Source organism: Bombus pyrosoma, linkage group LG14 (assembly GCF_014825855.1).
Source record: "Bombus pyrosoma isolate SC7728 linkage group LG14, ASM1482585v1, whole genome shotgun sequence".
Classification (NCBI taxonomy): domain Eukaryota; kingdom Metazoa; phylum Arthropoda; class Insecta; order Hymenoptera; family Apidae; genus Bombus; species Bombus pyrosoma.
In genome coordinates, this window is record NC_057783.1 from 10346025 (window position 1) to 10367133 (window position 21109).

Consider the following 21109-nt stretch of genomic DNA (forward strand, 5'->3'; position numbering starts at 1 on the left):
AGAGCAGTCATATGACGTGGCACGGATGAAAAGGAAAAGGCGGTGAGCGCATAAAACTTGCAGCCACTCCTGTCTCCAGGAGTGTCAAGGGTCGGTGACTCCCAGGCGGCCGTTCTTTCTAGCTCCCTTGAAAGAAGCTCGGCTCGCCGTACAGATCGATTCGGCCGCTTATATATCGTAGGCATCGCGAGGCGGAAACACACCGAGCCACGATTCAGTCAAGTGTACGAGTGTACGTCGCGTTGTAGGAAGATGTCGCCGTTCCTGCTAACCGATGTTCCAATTCATGCTAACTGCAGACAATCTGCAGAATTCTGGATCAATTAAGCCTGATTGGGGATGGGCGCGAACTACCTGACTGCAGTCGACGTGAAGGAGCGGCTCTTACGTGTTTTCTACAACGGATCAACAAGCGCCGAGCAACAAGATCCACGCCGCAAATTAGAGCGACGTCGAAGACAGCTACCGAATATTGCAGCATCGAGGAGGTTGTTGAGATCGTGGTCGTAGTAAGAAACAGGGGATGCAGAAGAAGAAAAAACTTTTGTTTTGAATTCGACAGTATAGTTAAATTACTTTTTTCCAGGGATGTCTTTGCCATTTCGTGTATTCGTATATTCATAATTGTTACTTACGTGGAGATTGGGATTTCTTTGTGCACTTTTGACAACGATATAGAAGGAAACCTCGTCTCGAGATTTTTCTGCATCGATTTACCCAATTAAGGACTTTCTTCTACGATGCCACAAATTGAAACTAAAAGTCAAATTATTCTTGATTAACCTCTTAGGTACGGTTGAATTTTGTGCGGGGCTGTTTCTCTGTAGGGCAGAGTACACTGCAATGTATGACGGATAATGATATTCTCTACACAAGCACATTGGAATGAAGTTTTTGATAATTAAATTATAATTTTTCTTAAAAATATGATGCATATACTTTAACTTTAATAATTTACTTTAATAATTAATAATACAATTGAGTGTGACATATTTTAAAGCACTGTACCACACATAGACCACGTCACAATTTTTACACTCATAGCGCGATAGTGTTTCTCAAATTACTCTTCGTTTTCTATTTTGAAGCGACATTTTCAGGTTGAAGATCCAAAAAAATTATAAGGATACGGATCGCCATGTTAAAAAGGGCATCTAATAATAATATTAATATCTAATAATAAAATAGCATCTAATAAAAAAATATTTATTTTAACGAAAAGTAACAATTGATATCTGACACTGGCCTATCAAAAACAAAGACTATATATTCTGCCTGTATATTGTTAACACTGTTGTAAAACGTTGTGAGGACAAAAAAAATGTAAAGCAAGACAAATGAAATAGATCATTTAGTTCAAACGGTGGGCGAATGAGTCAGTAGAGTGAGCCACTATAGTGGCGCATAGTATCCAAGAGATACTAACTTAAAATCAAAGAGAGGCAGGCTCAATACAGAGAAGATTTTAGTAATAACTTGTGGAATAATCTGAGACACAATATTATCTGAATCAGCGGAAAATCACAAAAAGATCGAGGATTGCTACTGAAATATAATGTGAGAACGATGAGATTTAGGAGAAGAGTCAATGTTTCCGAAGCGAACAAGTTTCTAAGTCTGATATATATTACGCAAGTTATGGATGTAGCTGTCATCAAGAAGGAACAGCCTCTTGCCAATCTTTTGTCTATTCTAGAAAAGACGGTGAAAGACCACAGATTTCAGCGTAATTTTTCAAAGTAAATAAGAGAGTTAGAGAAAATCATCACGATCTATATCGATATTTTCTCGACTGACTCGTTAATTCCCTACCCGTTCCTTTTGTATTAGCCTTTTTCATCAGATCATAGTGGCTGATTGAAATCTACAATGCGATGTACGTCGCGGCAGCAAAGAACGGGAATCCTTTCATCCTTGAAAAGAGCATAGACACCGCGAAAGAGAACAAGGAAGGCACTTTCTTTTTATTTGTTCTATTAATTTCTACCGGATAGTAATAAATTCTATAGATCAAAACTTCATTCCCGTTGTCATCCAGGACGTGGTGGTAGCATGCCTTTGAAAGTTCTCTAATGGTGGATGCCCGTAAAAGTAAAGCTCCGAGGGAAGTTTGGCAACACAAACAAGCCTTCTGGATACATTTTTTCTTTTTCTTCTCCGCACGATTGTTACAGGTTACGTTGTTTACGTTCGATTACGACGTATCCAAGTAACGACCACAACGGTATGTCTTGACATTCCACGATCGTTCGAAGGACCGCGAAAAGATCTGGTTAAAACCTTTGTTTTCTGTTATTTGCCATGCAAACCTTCACTTTCGGTCTTCAATTCCGAAGAAATACTTCTTTCTGATCAATTAATTAACTTCTACGTGGAGATTAAACTCATCTTTTTGTTGTCATTGTAGTTTGCTTCTCCGTGTATTTTAAAAATTACGAATAGAAGAAATAATATCGATTGATACCTGACTACGAACTTCGGTGTTTGAACGACGCACGTTATTGCCTACATCATTATTCTATTACCCTGCTGTAATCTTAATTTTTCTGAACAGCGTAACAGCAAAATTACTTTGCACGAAATAATTTTGAAGTTCTGTTAATCGTTTAATAATTTAACGAGCCGTATCGAAGAAACAAGCCTCTTGTTAATTTTCTTGTTAACCTCATAACGATGTTGCATCGTGGATGAACGTGGATCGATCCCCGCGAGTGTCATTAACCGCTGAAAAGTTTCTGCTATTCAGACCTTTCTAAGACGGTCTAGTATCATCGATCGAATAACGTGACCATTTAAGACCCTCGATTTCCTTTAGTGACTGATTCCCTAGGTGTTTGTCGGTATTCGTACGCTACGATCACCAACGAAAATGTGAGTACAATTTATTCGCGTGCCACGGAAACGAGGTCGGCCGAATCAGCGGGAAATGAATTTTCTGCTGTTCGCAGAGGAAAGGACTCGACTACCTTTTGCTATCGAGGCAAGTAGACCGCACAGTAGCGCGATTGATCATAAAGATCAGGTCTAGGAAATACTCGTGTCAATCAACCAAGATGAAACGTTCCTTCTCCATTGGAACTCTTCGTTTGTATGCAATGTCGTATGTATTGCCGGCATCGGCGTCCAAATCGAGGTTTTGCCTTTAAGGAAACGCAATTTTTACGGAAGATCTAGCGTCTCTCGATATTTTCCATCTTCGTATCAATACTTAATATCCATTCCTCGTCTGCATTCAGCTTTTGCGGCAGTCTGGTACCTCTTTTTGCGTGAGACATACAGAAATGTATGAATTAGATTTTCTATTTCGAAATACGCGATGTACTTGAAAAGGTAAATACATCTAAGACTATGTCAGATGTACATTCATTGCGAAGAAACTGCAGAAAAGGAAAAACTGACTTTCTCAAAGATCTATAGAACTTATGTTACACAGTTCGATGAAATTCCACTTCGTTGCCTCAGGATTTATAATTTTTCGAACCATAGTCTGAATAGGAAGCTTCAACTCGTTTCTGAAAGCTAAATTGATTTTTATCGACGAAGGAACGTTGTACTTTAACGTTGGAGAAATGCAAATCGAATTGTAATGTTGGCTGACGAACGTGTGGCATTAATATTCGAGATAAAAAAGAAAAAGGAAGAAACGGAAGAGGTTAGTGGATCGTAAAATGCAGGCTAAAGGAGCGATTGAAAACACGTCAGGCAAAGATGCTTCTAGTCGCAGTTGTCGAGGAGATGCAAACTCATCGTTGAGTGCATCATTTTTCCGGGAAAGGTATCTTTTCAAGGAGTCTCCAGACTTTATGACGAGCCATCATTAGATTCACGTGCCTACAGCGTGGCAACACCTTCGATGAACGGGTTGTGACTTTGTCTGTTGAAACTTACGGTTATCCGATAAGTTCGACGAGAGTATAAACTCAAGAGACGAAAGGCCTCATCGTCTCTCCCGGTCTTTGCATCACACTCGATCAGTTCCTTTCAAGGATGAGAGATTCTTTTGTCCTCAACTATTTGCCAGATGGAACTAAATTTACAGGGCAAATGTACATGTATATCTATATCTATATATCTATATATCTAGGCGTCGTAAGCAGCAGTTGTTTCCATAGCCGCGTTCAGCCAGACGTTCGTTCCGAAGCAAAAATCCCGCCTGACTGCCTCTTTTTTATCGATGTCGAAATGGGCATTGACAGTGATTTACTGCGTTATAAATAAACGTGTTTTATTTGAACGATGATACGCCGATTGATGGAGTACGTACGAACCATGGGACGAAAGAACGAACAAGAACGAACTTGCATTCTCACTAATAATCCGAGGAAATTTTTTTTTTAGAAAACTTGTAAATCGTATAATTTTTATAATGGTATAATGGATCTTAAATCTCCTAAAAAGAATATAGTATATTTAGGTAGGAATTTCCATTTACCGTGACACACATTTTCTTTGCTAGCTAAAGGAGATTCCAAGGATCTTCAGGAAAGTCCGAGAAAAACGCTTGACTTCTTCTCAAGATTGAAGAATCAGTTGGACTCTGTCGACGGGATAGGACTGTTGTCGAAAGAGCAAAGATATCGTCCGTAAGCATACACAAAAACAAGACAATCGAGGATGAACAGCGACGTGCCGCAAAGTAGCGTTCAAGAACAGACGTTCTTCGAAAGGAAATCCATATATTTGGTTTTTTCTCCTTTTATTTCGCTCTCTCTCTCTCTCTCTCTCTCCTTTGCTATTGTCCTAGGAGCCTTCAGGGTTGCTTGAAATTGGATTTTTTCGTCACCTGTCTTAACCTTATTATGCAACAAATGGTCCACTAACTTCGAAAAATTATTTGTCTCTGTCAGTGTAATAGCCCTCTGAAGAATTTACTTAGTTACTAATATAGTAAGTTTTAGAAGTTCTTTTATTAAGATTATTCGATCAACTCGGATCTTTTTTACGATGTTAAAAAATTATTCTTCGTTCTTTTCTCTTTTAACTACCTATGATTTTTGCATTCCCTTTTCTCTCGAACTGAATGGCTTCGAAATTGAATTTTCTAGTCGAATTATTTCGATCCTCGTCTGATCCGCGACTGAATCCAGTGCGAATTTCCAGACGAATTTACACTTTACTATATTTCACCGAACGTGAATTTCGTGAAAAACAATTTCTGATCTCGACTTATCGCGCGTTTCCCGTATGAATCTGCCAATTGAATGAAAATTCTTATCATCGCACGTTTAATAAATTTTTTTACCTAATCAATTCGAATAATTTCGACTAAATATCATTATCAAACTTCGTTACATCTAACTGGATCATTTTGGAAATCCAACGAAATTAAAATTGACGATTCAAGTGATCGAACACAACTATTTGATAATTTTCGTTTTATTTGATATTTATTTATGGCAATTCCCTAATGACTTTACTGTCATACACGAAACGCAATACATTTCCAATTACTAGCGTGCATTGTCGATTGCTGAAATTTTATTTGTGAACTACGAAATACGTCAAGCATCTATAAAACTCTTAACATGTGGTAGCTTCGAGCGATATCAATGTTATCATTCTAGTAGAGTAACTACAAAAAGTAAAAGAAGAATTTATAAATAATTTCTCTTCAGTTATTTTCACGATATATAGTACTAGAAACACGAAATATCTTCCGCTTTTTTTTATCTTTTGAAGTAACAAAAATATCTTTATTTGTCTCGTTTATGTTACGAAAAAATATCGCGGCGGACCAAATTTTCAGAGCAACTTAATATTTAATGTACCTTTAAAACCGTATGCAAATATATTCTTTCCGCGATTTCATCATTCTTCTCTCTTTTGCCAGCATGTAACAATAAACGTGTGTTTACACAAAGTGCAACGACCGCTAATCCAATTATTTGCCCCAATTCTTTCGTTCGTCTTTCGTATCGGTCATTTACCCAATTAACTTTTACATTACTAAATGACTAAGAGAACCAACGTTGGAGTTATCACGGGTTTCGCATCGATTTCAAGCGAAGAAAAGAATTTTAGTCATTATTCCCTTCCGTTCTCGTTAGCATATGTGCAAAGACCTTTTTCTTTTTACGCGGTAACCTATTTTTTTTCTTTCCATTGCTCACTTCTGCTCTCTTGTCACAGCAACGCACAACTTACTTCGAAATATAATATTACATCACACAAACAATCTCATAACGGCTTTATGGTCGATGAACATTTTTCTGAGACGAAAGAATGAAATCCTTTTTACAGTTTATTTTGTTGCAGCTACTGTTTATTTCGTGCATTTCTAAACCCTTTAAAGGATCATTCGCGTTTCAAATATCTTCGTAACTCGGCGAAAGATGTTCTTTACGTAATTCTTTGTAAATGAAATATTAACTTGGAACAAGTTTGAAAAACAGGAACATTAATTCCAATTATTAGAGATTTCCATAATGAGATATACCTTTAAGGACAAGATTTTAATTAATATTTCGTTACAAATACGTCAATTACGTAAAATTGAAGGAAAAGTTATATTTCACTTACCTGCGATAACTACGACATTATAAATCAACTGATGATATTAATAAATATGTAAGACAAAGGTTGGATGATTAATGAACGTGAAAAGCCATCTTCAAGACTCTGTTTTTTTCGAGACTCAAGATTCTGTTTTTCTTTGGTCGTACAATGGCATATTCACAGAGCCTCTTTGTGGTCAATCAAAACAATTCGTGAGCTTCTTAACCAGATAAAGTTTTATTTTACTTTGTTGGAACACGGTTAAGGATTTGTTAAGCTCTATAAAGGCAAATAGAAAGGCATGTATTTCTTTTGAATAGAATTTTCGGCGGCGAATGTGTCAAGAATATTCTTTCTGTCAGCTAGTCGCGGACTTAAAACTACTTTTAAATAATATTAACCCGTTATAAAAAATTGATATTACAATTTTTCGAATTACTACGAATTTGGTATTCTGGCTAGAAGTGTATTAAAACAATTAAAACATGCAAGCGAATATTTTTTTCATATTTCCGCGTATCTTGCTGTCGTTCACAATGTTACAATATTTTCATACACGACGTAGAACGTAAATAATTTTAAAATTTTCACATGTCGAGATTAAATCGAACACAAACGAATGGAACAAAAATGCATTGCATCTTCGCATAGCAAAATATGGACGGATTCAGGCAAAGCAAACAAAGTTGCTGCTGAATTTCGAGTCTTCGCTCCTCGATTTATCGAGTGTGTCTCCGATGTTTGTCATTCGAGGTGTTTCAATCATAAACGGGCAGGAAAGAGAGTTCGAGACGCGTCGCGAGTGACTTAAAAAGCAAACAGAGAACAGGGAGACGAGAGCGAGGAGGAGGTGCAGGAGGAGGAAAAAAAAAATAGGGGAGAACAACAAGGTGAAAAGGCGCGCTAAACGACGTACAGAGGGTGAAAGAGAAATGTGATAGAGAGAAAGGGGGACACAGGCAGACGTAACGACAAAGATACAAGCCGGACGAGAAAGAAAAGGCTTTGGCACAGTTTTCCATGCCGACGTGACCTACTGGACTATCGATTCGCCGTGAAGGTTTTGGCAAGAGGAAGCGCCGCTTGATTTCGAAACTGAATGCCGTCCTACACACCATCGACCGTTTCTTATTGAATTCGAACTCGCGAGACTGCAGGATAGCCAGCATTTTTCCACTCGTTTGCATCGTGCCAACGATATATTTCCACCCTATCTCTTTATCCATCCCTTTCCTCCGTTCCGACTGTCCATCTATGTTTCGCGTCTATTCCTCCCCTTTTTTCCTCCTCCCCCGCCTCTCTCCTTCTCTATCTACGAGCGTCTGCCTTTTTTCTTCTGACTGGCTGTGAGGTCCCTTCTACGGCGTTGCTCGAGGCTCGGGCATTGTTTCGCGATATCCGCGTATTCCGCGTCCCCTGGCTCCGCGAAACAAAGGGCCAACAATGGGCCCAGACGAGATCTCAACCGTATCTTCTTCTGTGTTACAATTTTCTACCCGCTTTTTTATCCTCTTTCTTCGCCTCCATTCTCCCCCGTTCCCTCGTTTTCTACCACTAGCCTCTACTCCTCTCTTTTGATCCTACGACTCTGGATAAGGTGGGACACACCACCACTGAAGGGATATTTCGGCGGTTGGAAGTCGATGCACTCTCTTTTCTCTCGTGACAGAGTCTCGTACAGAGGAGGGTTATTGCTTTCTCTATGTCTGTCTTTCTCTATATATATATCTCGCTTTATCTCCGCCTTTCGTTCGTTCTCCTCCAACCTAGCCAACAGACGGATCGAAACGAGCGTGTTTACATGGACTCAACGAGGTCATAAAGAATCGGAGATTTGTATCGAGAGTTGTTCTACGTGCTCGCCTCGAGATTCGGTCGTATTCGGTCACCGCGAGACACAGGAAACACAGGTCGAGAGTTCTCCGCAGAATGTTGGACGTTGATAACTTAAAGCTGAAAATAAGTCTGAGGAGGTAAAGGTATATTTTACACGAGTACCACCTGATATTTCAATTACACGCGAGGATTTTCAAAACTCCTATCGATAACAAGATGCAGCTGTTTTACATTTTTCTTAAGCATACGGATTCGTATTTCATTTGAAACATGATTATAGATATTTTCCTTTACCTTGAATATGTATTTGACGATCTACAATTAGGGAACGATTATTTCACAATTACGAATGTTTACTGTTCTATGTGACCACTATATCTGCAACACTCATAATCAAGTCCATAAAATATTACTGAAAACCTTTACTGCTTCCCATTATACCACAAAACCACATGCTGCCAATCCATTTCACGTAAGAGTTCAACAATATCTACAGGAAAGCAACATTACAGTGCAACAACCAACTAGTAATAAAGACTTAAAAGATAAACGCCTCGTAAGAACAACGGTAAGACAAGAATGGAATAACTTCTGGCAAATTCACAACGCTTTCTTTCATAAATTCCGCAGAAACATACAGGAAGTAAGCCCGGTTATGACTCTCACAGGACCAGACACAAATAACTAGACTCAGGCTAGGTTACTCCAACAGTACACATTCGCATCTTATCAAAAAACAGAATCCTAAACTCTGGAAATATTGCAACACCATCGAACATTTGCTTCGCTACTGCGCCAAATTCGAAGGTACAAAACGCAACTTAAAAATACCTAACAATATGCAACCATTTCTAACTTTTAATTAAAAGTAGAAATACGATGTAAACATGCAATGTAAGTTTCGTAAAAGAAATAGATCTTTTCACCACCTATAGAAGTATGAAACTGTACCAGCTCGCTAACTAGCTAATAATTAACTAATTATTTATTAATTAACAACACTAACTAAGGTAACTGCATCAAATTAAGCATGTAAATAGTATTTAAATATTCACATATTTATAGAATACATGTTATTGTAGTCACTAATACCTTATTAGAGGATGTGAATAGAGAATGTGACAAGGAATAAATAAAAAGACTATTTTAAAGTAGATTTTTAGCTGAATGAGAATGTTAGGGAAACATTAGAATGAAAAAGCCGCGAGTGTCAAATATTTGTACTTTACGACACGTTTTATACACGATGGTAATATGTTACACTCTTAATTACAGTGATTTTTGCATATGCATGACGCGGTTCTTCGTGTGGTTCATTTCCGTAGTTTATGTAAAACAATGCATAGATTCATCGGTGCAAGTATGTTAATTCTTTTCATTGTATGACTGCAAGTAAAGGCTGTGCTCTCGTGCTTTGTATCGAATGCTCAAACAAAAGTTGGAACCTCTATCTACTTCTATTAGCATTTTATTTCAGAGAATGTTTATCGATGAACGAATATTTGTCTTTGAATTTTAAGAAGCGACGGTGATGAAACAACTTTGCTTGTTTTCTACGCGCAAAATAAATTCCATTGCTATTTCAATATTAACCAAATTAGCAGTATTCGGAAACTATCGCAATTTCAAAATTTTTTATTTCCAATGTTTACAGAGCGGATAAAAACGGGATAAAAATCATCAAGTTCCATGGAATCTTTTATCAGTGGAGATTTACTTGGGAATTTTCTTAAAATTTAATGTTATTTGAAACGTGGCTAATTTCGTGATACTGGAATTAGAAATATGCAGGATCCGTATGATACGAAAAGTACGAATTCGATTTCCCAGCCCGACGAACACGAGTCACATTCTCGAAAACTCCTGAAGGGGAAACGTGCTTTATATAAGTATGGTTTCTCACGAAATTCCGTTTCCATACCCGATGCTCGGAACGAATGAACGTTGAAGAGGGGAATGATTCGACCGGATCCAATGACGCGGAAGACGCAACGACGTGAGATATATTGGCTTCCATGGAACCTGGAATTACCGGTCGACGTAAGAAAACGAAATAAACTGAATTTTTATCACTTCTTCTTTCCTGGCATGCAGATCATTGCAAACCAAATTGCATCTCTTCTTTCGGAATAAAGCGTTCTGACGTAAAATTAATTATATAAGGAATTCACTATTCTCATTTCACAAAATTTCTGCATACCTGTTTTCAATTTAAGCATATTTCAAGTCTAGTCGGAGAAAACTTTTCTTTTAAAGTAACAAAGTAATTAAATATTTCTCGTTGTTAAAATTTAATTTTTTTATTCAACGTCAGGAAGTCCTCTAAAAAAGTAAAAAATATCGTAAACATCGTTTTTTACTTCGAGTAGTAGCAAATTATTTTTACCTTAAACGATTATCTTAAATGCTCACCGAAAACTTGATTAAATCATTACGCACGTGACTGCTCCTAAATCAAGTAGAAGTTCCTAGTTTGGAACTTATCTGCCTATCTTAACTTATTTTCTAACTCACGGAGTTTTTACAATCGCCTAGATCGATACTCGTTAGCTGGTAAGCAAGTGCAACTGGTTCTCGATTAAAGCAATCGCTTTAGTTCCGCTGCGTAGCCAGTTACTTCTAGCGAGATTCGTTCAAAATCGGCGTCTCGTGGTAAATTCTTATTTGCAGGAACAAATCGAGAGATATAAAGAGCTCTCAGGTGTAATTTTTAAAAGTGATTTCTCCGGGGAATTACGTGTACGTGATCGTCGAATGCCCGTTGTCGGATTTGCGAAAGAAATTATACCGAGTCGATTCAAACGCTTGTTCACATAGAATTCCGTTGAGGATTTGTCGGAATACCAAGTAGGAATTTCGTTTTTGATACGTTCATCCGATGTTTCTAAATCGGAGGGTCCAAACCCATTTGCAAATACAAAGGCAAAGACGAAATCTGCGGTGAATTCGTGTATGCGGAAACACGAAGTGCACCTGTTTCTTCGCATAAAAAGTATATCATTTAAATTGGCGAGAAATACCAACTGCAGGGTGTAGCACCTTATGATTCCTTCGAACTAATGCACTTCGCGATCTTACATGTTAGTATAATGCATTGCACGTGCTTTTTCCTATTCTTTCTGTTCGCGTTTGTTTGGAAAATGTTGCACCTGGCGCTGCAGGAGATCGATAGAGGAAGTCAATGTTTCACTAGCTGTAGCAGACGAGAAACACATTTATTGGGAACACGCCGATAATGTTATTTTATTTAAATTCGGTTTTCCTTCTTTTCGCATATTTCGTGATTAACAAATAGATCGTGAGTGTTTATTTATTTATAGAAAATTTAAACGTGTAAAAGTGTACAGAATGCACGTAATGTGCAAAAATATAAAAAAAAGACATGCAAAGTAAGTGGTTCGTTATAACGTTTAATGTTTGGAATACATTTCTATTCAAGTCCCATTTCTTTAGTTACGTTCATAAAACTATGAAATCGCTCCAACGTCTGCAGTTCATTAATCAGGTACTTTACCTTTTAACGTTATTTGGAACAATTGAAATGGAAGAATGGTACAATGCATTTCTTAAAAAAAAAAAAAAAAAAAAAAAAAAAAACAGTACATCCCAGTTTCACGCAGAGCTGCGAACATACGAATCTCTATCTAGATACCTCTGTCAACAATTCGGATAACCAGCGTATCAACGAAGCCACGAGGGATACGATCGTTTGAATAGCCGCGGACAATCACGGAGGTTAAAAGTTCCTTGCTCTCTATTCGCGAAAAAATTCGTCATGTAGAGAGGCGAATGGCGGAAAAAGTAGTTCACCGCGCAGCAAGGAAGGGGTTAAAGAAAAAGGACAGGCCAGCAAACGAGCAGAAAAAAAGCATCGCGCGTGACAAGGAGGTCTAATTAACAAATGTACAAAACCTTGTCAAGTCAGACGAAACCATTTCGCAGCATATTCCCATCCTCCATAGACTAACTGTTGCCCCCTTCCCCTCCCCCCTCTCTCTCTCACTCTCTGTCCTCGTTTGCTCTTATCGCGACAGTCCAGATTTGGTGATTCCCTCTTCCCTTGCCTGGGCTTACCCCCTCGTTCGGAACGTTCGCCTTTACACGCGGGGTGGAACGATAGAGGGTGACGTTGCGGCACGATGGAGAGAAAAAAGGAGAATAGCCGGAGAAAAACGTCGTGAACGCTGAAGTATTACGGATTTTCCTCGGGAGATCTCGTGGCCGTGGTAACGGGGTCGCGAACGAGAACGGAAGTCGACAAGGAAAATTGATTCGATCTGGTGCAATGACGCGGGAGAAACTGCGAAGTGAAATGGACGAGCAGTTATCCCTCTCCCCCTTCTCAACTCGCTGCTGCTCTCACTTCGTGTTTTCCACCATGCTACTTTTCGCAATCTCCACTTTCCGCTGCACCGAAGGAAGTGTACTAAGTATCAGGGAAATTTTAACCTGTCGGATTATCGGGTTATTTGTGCGTCGAGAGGACCTCGTGTGAGAGCCACCAAAGAATTGTTTCGTGAAACACGAGCGGAGTATTTCTCTTAGTCGCGGTCTGATGTTCGGCAGACCACCATAACTTGGACCAGTATTAAAACTCTGAAACTTTTCATGCGCCCATGCTACTATAATCTTTTTCTGAACTTTCTTTGTCTGATGAAAATAACAACGAAAGAAAAGAAAATAAAATCTCCGGCAGATGCTAAACATATGCTTTTCTTATACATATTAGAAAATTATCTGGAAAAGTAAATTTCAGACGTTTAAAAATGATCGCTCATAGCAGGAAAATGTATGGCGATTTACTTTTAGATATCTACAGATTTATATTATGATGTTCCGCTTCATGAAGAAATTTCCTTTCATTTTCACATCGCGCGTGAAAATCGACGAGTAATGTATTTACCGTTAATAAGACGCGTAATTTTGTTAGGCTTGGATATTTACAGAGCCCAGGCGTATCAATGTTAACAGAAATAAATAATTATTATTTTGTAGATGTATTAGACTGTCCGAAAAGTTTCTTTCGTTTCATAAGGTGATAATAGATGAACACTAATTTCTGTTCTATATTATTTTATTGAATTAGGTATGATCCATTTCGTTATATTTCTATTATTATGTTTGTGCATAATTCAATAAACTAATATAAAACAGAAAACATTGTGCGTCTATTATTTATTTATAAAACGAAAGAAAATTTTCGGACAACCTAATACATTTTTAGTTATACATACGTTGCATTTTGTCAAGTTTATAAACTTAACAGAAAACAATTTTGTTTATTTACGATGAGTCATTTCGTTACTTAAGCTTTCCGCTTGATGGTATTAAGAATATCATAGCATAGAGGTGGGAGTGAAAAACGTTAAGTAAACTTCAAAGAGTCTCGAGAGGAAAAATCATGTTAGGCGACTAAGTGTAGGTATATCTTAAAAACCGACAAATTCCGGCTCAACGGTGAGAAAAAAAACACAGAGAGGAAAGCTGGCATTTTTATTTCGTCACACATCTCTGATATATTTGCCTGGACTGAACCAGATCTTCTTACGAAACGAAAACTTTAGTTCTCTTTGTAGTATTTCTGTTGCCGACCCGAAGGAATGATCGCGGTCTCGCCACTTAGAAGATATCTTCCCAAGTAACGTTTCGTAATAGCATGGATTAGTGTTCTTGTAGTTTCGCGGAGACAGCAACTGTTCGCATTGTTGCGATGCGACATTGCGAACTGCCAACTAAAACCATGCGATTATTCCAAGATCTCTTTACCTAGTGTCTCATATTTTTCGACTTTGATGTTTCTATTCCACAAAGACTGGCAATCGTAAAACTGTAATTTATCATAAAACTGTGTTTCTCATTCATCATTAGCAAAACTTCCGATGTTTATGCATTTATGAGAAATTAAAATGAGCAAAAATATACAAAATATCTAAAGTAAAGTACACTCGTCATAACTTAGAGGGTGAAATAAATTTCTATTAAAATTAGATAGATGTCTTTATAAATAAAAATATTTGTATTGTAAGCGATCGAAAGCTTTTGTGGGCTGTTTCACGGTTAGATAAACTCACATCGTTCACAACGTAAAAGAGAAATCACGTAACACAGGATAAAACTTCGAACTGCTATTTCGCTAGTACCGTTTAATATCATAGCATAGATCTCTAAGGGATTTATTTCAACCGGAGCCAAATCCAAAAGCGTATTTGATCCTCTTTGTCAGATTGTACTGCAACCTCGGGGAAAAAGTTGTTCTGGACCCTATCACCACGGTATATCCCTTTCCTCAATCTTGTATTCCAGTTGTTTCATCTACCTTCGACAAAACTGCAAACACCAGTGAAATCTTATTACAGATTGTGTTAACGAACCAGCGAATTTTCATGCTTTAAAATAATGCCGGCGCTATCAGAAAAGGGTAGAGTAACAAGTCGGAGAAAAATTATCTTATGGCTGCACAGACATTTACATTTTTATCTCGTCGTAGGTCTCTAGAAGATTTATCTTGGACCGCCCTAGATTCGCGAACAATTCGGGGAAAAAGTTCCTTTTTCTCGGCGTTTTTCCTGCACCGCCGTGGAATGGTTACAACGTCGCGAGAGTTGGCAAACAGAAGCCGACTGGTTTAACCGATAAAGTTCTGTAATAGCGTGGATTAGAGTTCCAAGCACTTCTCTTCGCGGGCGAACAAGAGTCCACCCCACGACAATTACCGAAAGTGCCTGCAAGCGCGCTTGCGTCCGTTCGGATGAATATTGGATCGCCAGATTTGGTAACTTTTACGCCTCGAGTGGCACCCGTGGGTAAAATAACTTGGATAACGTTTAAAACGATCGCGTTGAAAATCAGCTAGCCGCTACAAATCACGGACGTAACAGTGTTATCGCGATTACTACACCAGCGACTTTATAGCGTATATTTTTATAGTGTGCTAATTACTGAGTGGTCAGCGATTGCCGACTTGGCCAAACAGAAATGTGCAGCAGGGAAAAAGTTTGACATAAATTAATTTTTAAAATCGTTCAAGTATAGAGACTGAAAATGCTAACTATGATGTTATAGAAATATTTGCGGATAATTTTTCAGAAATATCAAGTCATGGATATCATAGATATTTATTTCATTTTTCCTTTATTCCAAATTTTTATTAAAGAAAGTTTCTATTTTGAACAATCCATGCATTCCTATTTGCAACAAACGTGAAATCGTTAGGAAGGCGATAATGTTTTTCAGGGGAAATCTCTCGATAAAATTTATTTCGAACCGCCTTTACCGCGGCAAGTTTCAATGCGCCGATAGAATTTATATAAAGAATCGAAAACGTTTTCTACACGCGATAACTCTTCTAAAGACGGTTCTGCCTGTTCGACTTAAAACCACATAAGATGCAATATACCTTTCCTCCTCCTTCCTTTTTCGTTCAGCTTCCACTTCAAGGAGACGCATTTTATTTACTCTAACCGATAGAGTTATACAATGGAATAAGCGCGTTCAGGTTTCTTCGCCGTTTAGAATCCATATTCTATGGGTAGGCAGTAGGTAAGTAACATTGTTACAAGACGGATAATTGAATTTATTCTCTAGCGATAAAATTAAATCCAGAGCAAATTTTGTGGTTATTACCTTGATAATTTAATTCTGACAAAGAAAAATCTTGGGAATGTTATATCGATTCTCTTTCTTTTGTTCACTTTTTTCTAAGATATAGCGGGGCTACATTTCACAACCTAAGTGTTGAAAATCGCCCCGAACTTAAGATCCAAGAAATTCAGATCTTTCTATGGTAGGTATTACACGCGAATATAAATGGTAGCATATTAAGCAAATTCTTAATCAGAAAGTTCTGTCGTGGAATTAAAAATTAATAGACACGAATTAATTTTAGTCAGATTAGCAGATACAGTAATTTAAATTGATTTTGATAAGAAGGGGAAGGGCAAAGAGTAATTACAGAACATTGTAAAAGTTACAATTTTATGATTTCGTACAATGTACCAGCATCGTCGTTATGTTCACGAAATTCGTCGAAATTATATACACCAACAATGGTCGAGTCAAATCCCTTTCAATTGTTACGAGAACAATTATTGCATCGCTTACCGAAGTACTATCGAACCATGAAACATTAGAGAATGAGCAACAACGTGCCGGAAGTGGAGGTTGCGTGCACACAGCGATCTCTAATGGAACCAGAAATTAAATCGCAGAATTCGAGTTATACCACAACAATCACATCGACTATAGATAGTATTTTCATCGATATTGGCGATACAATAACAGCCATGATATTATCACGTGATACAAATCGAGCGTGATGGTCTATACTTCAAGATTCAATCGATTTAAACTAATTGATATATCGTAGTGTTTCTTGGTGTTACTGAAAGAAACTTAATAACTTTTCAAAACTTTACGAACTTTGCGATACTTTACGAAAATATCACGTAATTTTAGATTAAATTGTAAAAGAACAATAGAAAAACGACGAGAAATTTTACAGAGCCTAAAATCATTAAGTTATTACTAAAAAAATATCCTTCTAACCGATAACTCATACCTTCAGCTATGGCGAACCTCTAAAACAAACTTGACTACAATCAAAGGGAATAATCGATCTTGACGAGTACCACTACGTTCACATGGTAGGTTTGAAAGAAAAATGCAAGTTCTCGTACGATTTCACTCCCGCAAGGAACTAATCGCACTAATTTTTCTGTGAATGCTTGGCATTCCTAACCACCTGGCGTGCTATTCTCTTTCCGCTAAGATAAAGAGAGCCTCGGCATTCAACTTCGTGCATTAACGTCAGAAGCAGGCGAGGCAATCCGTTTGCATTTCGCACATAGGCGTCGCTGCACGTTCGATGCTCGTGGCTGCTGCTGTTGGCCTCTCAAGAAAAAAGAACTAGGAGTGGTGGAAAGAGCGAAGAACAAGGTGGATATCTGGTCGCGGGTAAGTCGGAAAATCGATCCTCGCCAACCAGTCGGTCGTTTCGCGTCTCTTGGTGACTGTTTCAGAGCCACGGTGAAATATGGCATTAACGTTCTGCTCCATTGAGGATCGCGTACTGTTTTTCCACCCTCTGTTCTCTTTTTTCTTCCATTTCTTGTTCTCCCTCGAACTGCCACACTCGGTCCAGCGTTGAGAGATCAATTTTTCTCGTGTAACCGGTGTAACCGGTGGCGAACCACCGCTGTGCCGGACGTTTCGGTGTTATTGGTCAAAAAGTGCCGGTGTAACGCGACCGTAACAACAGGCAAACCCAACTAATATCGTTTCGAAACCTCATGGAAGGAGCTGCCGCACGACTGTCTTCTTTTCTCCTTTACCTCTTCAGTCCGTTTGTTGAACGTATTGTCGCGGGCGGGCGGAAACCATCGTCTCCACACATAGAACGCTGTTATATTTTCACGATGACAAGGTCGATCCTCTTTTTAGAAAAATTACATAACATTTTTAACAAATAGAATAAAATATCGCAGCAATAATTGTCAACAGTTTTAGAATAGAGCGAAATGTTGAACACTATATCTATGCACGACAAAACATGCGGAATTTGTTTATGTTGAAAACATCCGAACTCTTGACGTATCAGTAAATTTACAACATGCAAACCAGTATAGGAAATTCAAACATTGACGTGAAAGTGGAAAATATCCGAGGACTTGCGGTAAATAGTTTGTTTTTATAAGCTTTGTCGGTTATTTGAAAGTCAACTGATAGTTTTAATATATTTGATGTAATATGTGTAATCTATAGGGTGCTTAAATATCATTGTTCTAACTGTAAGTTACTCCGGGGATATTTACTTTTAGAGTATAAAACATATGAAGTAATACATTTTAATTTGTATGACTAGTGCGCTAGTGGAGTTACTATGCTAAATGCCCGCATTATTGTTTCGAATATTATATTATCAATATATCGTAGTTATCAACTTCCAAGGAGGCTTCTACGCGTTAAACTTGATGACAAGCTATTATTATCTTGATAATTTTAGATATTGATTACTGCGGAGGATCAATAGCCATTATGATGCGGTGGTTGATGGTCGTTGACAGTGAGTCATAAGGGATTTACGAGGCGGTATAAACTACAGAACTTCTGTGCCTCGTATCACGAAAAGCTAGGAGAGGAAGAGGGATAAAGTTCGCGACTGTTGGATTGTAATCTTTGCCCATAAACGGCACTTTATCACCAACTGCCTATGATATCTTCTAACTTTTTGGACTATTTCCTTCGTTTGCTAATAATTTCTTAAAAATTTATCAAGGAATTTTTTAATATAATTAGCAATTAACTATGAAGTAAACATTCGCGCCTTTATAAAATGAATCATTTTACGTATGATATTCACCGTGATTTTTGTACTTTTAAGTTAAATAAATTATCATAATTAATCAATTTCTCCTTTGTAAAATAAATTAATTTTCTTGACGGAGACGCAATAGGCGTAAAATCCTACGATATTTCACTTATAATCGTATAATGGAAACCGCAGCTTTGTACGATGAGATGCGAAATTTTTGTCTGTTAAGTTAGTCATTTGGCGAACTTTGTTCCCTGGAGTTCTAGCATTCGCTTTTAGCGAGTCGACTACTCTTTGCGAACGTTCATCCCTCTCTGTGCAGCTTCGTTTACTGCCCTTAGCAGTACACTTAGATGCTGCAATATAGTCCTGTGTGTTTAACTATCTTTAGCCGTTACTGTTCCAAGTTTTCAAATGAAACGCGAGCCTCGATAGAGTGGAAGACAGTGTTCGCGAAATTTCCACGCTTCCGACGAACGACATTTACAGAACCCTCTACGCGAACCCGTGGTTTCTTGATTAGACATTTAAACCGATAACGAGGTGAGCGTTGAGCAAAGAAGAAATTTTCCCCATTCTAGCAAGTAGCATACAAGACGGATCGAATGTGTATCGAGCAAACTCGGATTTTAATTAAATCCAGCAGTAAACGTAAACTTCAACGAGTTAGTTGGTCTATTATCTGGCGTCTTAGCGTGTTTCACATTTGCAACGCAGTGATATTCCTTTATTTACACATGCAAATGTTATTTCAACCCTTTAGAACGCTGTATCGCTGCTTTGCTTTAAAATAGTGGCACATCCCAACAAATTTCAAATTTGCTTTTATCAAATAGAAGGTCTAGAGTTATTTTTCTGGTTTTATTACGTAAAACGGTATATTTATTATTTCATCAGTTTTGCGTTGGAAGGAAAAATTATTCTTATGTCGTTATCAACCTGAAACAACTGTTTAACAGCACTGGCTGATCTTCAGTTGTTTTCGTGACGCTACAAGTGGAAGGTCGTACTGCTTTAGCGAAAAGTGGCGTATCTTGTGTTAAGACAGCCTTATAATGTCGTTGTAACGACTCGTCAAGATTTCTTTGTAAATTTGAAAACGCGTCTCTTTTAAAGTTTAAATTTTTTGAGTTGTGCCATTATGAAAGCAAAACAGCGATATGACACGAAAGATACAAGGTGAGAAATTGCGTTTAATTATAATTTCTATTCTTACAAGCAAATAGAATTCTGGTTAATATTTGTCGTGTCAGCATATAAGCAGTTCAGAAGGGAACAATACAAGAATAATAGGATAATATATATCTCTGGGGGTAGTAAAAATTGTAATAAAATTGTGTCGCAAATTCTCGGTTAATTGTAGTGCTATAAACCATACCAGATTAATATAGTAATGGTTTAAGTGCGCTCCCGGACAACGATATTTATTCATTAAGAGTGGCTGCGTATTTTCTATACATTTTCGAATGAATTGGTGAATATGGAGATTCTAATTACCTATATGCACAATTTCTCATTGCAAACCTGTTTCTGTCACCTAACCTAACGTGCCACCTCCGTTCTAATAATGTTTTATTCATGAGCAAAGATTTCCGCTGCAATTTATAACACTCTGGCGGACCAGTTTGAGTAATGTTTTCGCGAGGGAGAACAATAAAGAAACAATGCAAATGTAGGTATTTGCAAATTACGTCCGCTTTATGTAATTCTTTCCTAATTGTATTAGAGAACAATTCGCGTTATTTGCCGATGTTTATACTCGCTTACAATCAGATTAATTAAATCGATATCGTTTGGTTATATATGATCACAATAGCTCAAATTACATTTTCGTTATATTCCTTTTAATTACCAGATATATCATTTTAATTTTTTGCATAAAATAGGGAATAGAAATGAAAATAAAACATTCAAAAATTTAATAATTTAACACAGTTTGTTACGAGTCACCATCCAACGATACAAGTTGAGGATTAACATTAAATTTATAGAGAGATTGAAAACCTCTGTCTATGAGGTATGAGACCTCTTTCCATAAAAGTAGAATTGTACACATCGAAATGTGTGAAGCAATTAAAACTTTTACGTCAGCTTACAGACTGTTGAACAAAAAAAAGGACTAAGTTGGAAACAGGCTGACAAATCTTATGAAAATATTTCTGTTTCGCGAATACATTAAGAATATAAATCAAAAAACAATTAAAGAACACAATTTAGTAAAGACAAAAAACTCTTGAAACCTATAAATCACGTAAGTAGTCTTAAGTTATCCTACATGATCTCGTTCTAATTACGTACAATTATTTGACAACGTTGAAGTTTTTAATTTATTGGTAACAAAAAATCCTCAGGACTTAGCGAGACTCTAAATCTCTCCCATTCTTAATTTAAAGCAAATCCGATGATTCTGATCTAACATAAATCATTCGAGTACGAAGCTCCCACCAAAACTTTTCCATCCGCATTAAA

General features: G+C 37.5%; 1 protein-coding gene and 1 long non-coding RNA gene across 3 annotated transcripts in view; both read left to right on the forward strand.

Annotated features, from left to right (window-relative positions):
* LOC122575198 (neuronal acetylcholine receptor subunit alpha-7-like) overlaps nucleotides 1-21109 on the forward strand; it is a 162938-nt gene that overhangs the window by 16762 nt on the left and 125067 nt on the right. The window lies entirely within an intron of this gene.
* LOC122575201 lies at nucleotides 17297-18665 on the forward strand. The gene is made up of 3 exons (XR_006319362.1): nucleotides 17297-17752; nucleotides 17830-18001; nucleotides 18332-18665. It is a non-coding gene; the product is annotated as an uncharacterized LOC122575201 (long non-coding RNA).